Here is a 3012-nt window from a genome sequence, read left to right as displayed (position 1 = left end):
ACAGTCATTGTTCCCTGCTGCAGATTATTGAATTCATTCTCTTGAGCAGCATAAAAAGAAGGAGAAGAATACTGCTCCAAAAACTGGGCCTTGAAGACATCCCAGGTGACTTCAATTCCGGCTTCTTTCAGTCCAATCTCGGCGGCTTCCCACCAAGATTTTGCTCGGTCTTTCAATTGATACAAAGCAAGCTTCATTGTTCGAGCCTTAGAATATTCAACAATATTAAACAAGTGCTCGATATCCTTCAACCAGGCCTCTGCTCTTTCTGCACTCTCGGTGCCAAAGAACTTCGGTGGTTTCAAATCCTGGAATCGAGCCATCACTAAATCCATGGACAATCCTTCAAATTGTCCAACTATCCTCTCATTACTGCTATTCGCAGTTTCATTCGTGGGATCCATCTACAAATCAAAGGATGAATATCACAAATCAATATCAATTTCACATCATCATCATCTCATATCATCAATCTCATCAATAACTTACTCAAACTAAATCAAGTAGGAGCAAGTAATACAAATAAATCAAACACAAACGCACAATTCATTTGTGCCTATTCAAGTGTACACAAGACTCAATCGAGCATTCCCAGCTATGCTTTGATACCACTCTGTGTGGGGTCCTTAACTTCTAATCGTTATTACAATGCAATCTAATTAGAGTTAATTAATTACAGCGGAAAACGAGTTTAAATTTTCTTTACAATGAGCCCAAAACATCTTATTTGAATACTAAAAATAGTAGTTCATCTCACATCATACAATATGCCCACACATAATCAAACCCAAATACAGACAAACAATCATATCCTCGGGACATGCCCCGGTATATAGATACATATACATATATACTGGAATAGACCACTAAACCTCAAATCAACCATGACTCCCTCCAGAAGTACCATCTCCGGTCTCCTGATAACCTGTCGTACCTGTTGTCAACATACAAAGACAACAATAGCCCCCTCTGGGGTGAGAAAAGCTCAGTCTGAAGCAACCACAATATACCACAAGTATCTAAACAATGATATATGATATGCAATGCATGTATGTCGTGGAGGTATCAGGTCAAATGCCCATCCACTTAGCACATGTCAGAACAATCGAATCGCTATCAAATCAATGCTCGAGCTGGCACACCGGCCTCAATCAGGGATACTCATATGATAACGTCGACAAAGCGCTATCAAATCTCAAATCTCAATCAATCAGCTGGGCCACAAATGACTATGCTTTAAGGGCCACATAATGCCAAACATAGCATCGTGTTCACAAACCCCATAATCAAATCAAATCATATCAGGGTATCCAAGGATCATAGCTCAACGTGTATGTCATGTATGCCACATCAACTCAACAAATAAGGCATATAGACATATATGCTCAATCAAATCAATCAAATCAATCAAACATATATCATATGATACAGATACCTGTCGTATGTTACTCGGTCGCAACATACCTCAATTCTCCGTTCCAGTCGATGTAGCTTGAAGATATCAGTATAATAATCTATCTACATCAATAACATATTCATTTCAATCAATAAAATCATTCAAATTCAATAATATAAGTTTCAATTATCTTTTGAAACTTCAAAAACTCATATCAAATCGAAATCATAACATAATTTAATTCCGACTTCAAAGCTTAGTTTCTTGTCGGCTATTCTTCCACATATATAATCAGAATTAATAACAACTGACAAACAATTCTTCAATCTCAATCCAACGATTAAAATTCCCTAATTATAATAAATTAGGAATAATTCAAAATAACATCACTATAATCATCTTTTATTCGTTAAAATCATACACTATTCAACAATCTTCAATTTTTGTATGCTTTAACAATTTATCGGATGTATTCCAAAAATAGATGAATTTCAAACATCATCAAAAATATAAAATTTATACCTCAAATCGAAGACCTCAAGTCAACGATCCCAGAATTGAAATCGGTTCATCGATTGGATAAACCGATAAGTCGCAAGATCGAAAAAAAAAATTCGAAAACCCTATTATCTATCTTCTCTCCTCTTTCTGCTAACTCTGCTGTCGATGAATGAATTTCAATTCATTCACCGACTCACGTTTAAGATTTATGTATATATTTTTTAAAAAAATATTTTATTATATTATATTAATAAAATAAAATAATATAATATAATATATAATATTTATTATTTTAACTCTGGTATATCCTTTTGGACCAGTCAAACGATCAAATTTTCCAAAACTCAAAACATGAAACTTTTATATCTATAAGTTTTTTACGTTATATCCAAATCTCAAATCATTTGGACTTCATATGGCCAAGATATGTCATTAATTACCATTTTACCCTTAAAATTAATTCATTATTTTTCAACTTATTTACGAAAATGCCATCAAAATAAATTGATTATTTTTCAAATTATTTACAAAAATACCATCAATAGTATTTTATTTTCGGGGTCTCACATAAAATATTATTTTTCTACATATAATTGGCACATTTTTTTCTTCATTAATGACCCAAGTCTTTATAGCATTTTGCTCTCCATCTTTGACAATTTTGCCAACGGAATTTATTCTTCCACATAAAAAAATGTTGTTCATAATTGAGTTTCCAGAATTGTAATAAATTTTCATATTTTTTTACTAAGTATTTTGACAGATATCGTTAAGATACTCAAGCTTGATAAAACTTTAATTATATTGGTATCACTTTCACTTGTTGCTTAATTTGACCTCAATTGTGAGAATAATTTTATCTCAAGCTTTTCATCAATATTGTGGATATTGAAATCAACTTCATATAGGTTTAAGTATCATCTCATTCTCATTTTTCTATCGAAAGTTGTTTTTGTTTTTCCGAACATGTAAAAATAACAAAAATAATACAATTATACAACTTATATTTTTTTATACAAGCTATTATAAAACTTAAATATTTAATACACTTTAAAATATAAAATATTGTACAAAATATTTAATAAATATATTTTTTATATTAATTACGGTAAATC

The sequence above is a fragment of the Primulina tabacum genome, chromosome 12 (assembly GCF_025594145.1).
Source record: "Primulina tabacum isolate GXHZ01 chromosome 12, ASM2559414v2, whole genome shotgun sequence".
Taxonomy (NCBI): domain Eukaryota; kingdom Viridiplantae; phylum Streptophyta; class Magnoliopsida; order Lamiales; family Gesneriaceae; genus Primulina; species Primulina tabacum.
Note: the sequence above shows the minus strand (reverse complement) of the source record.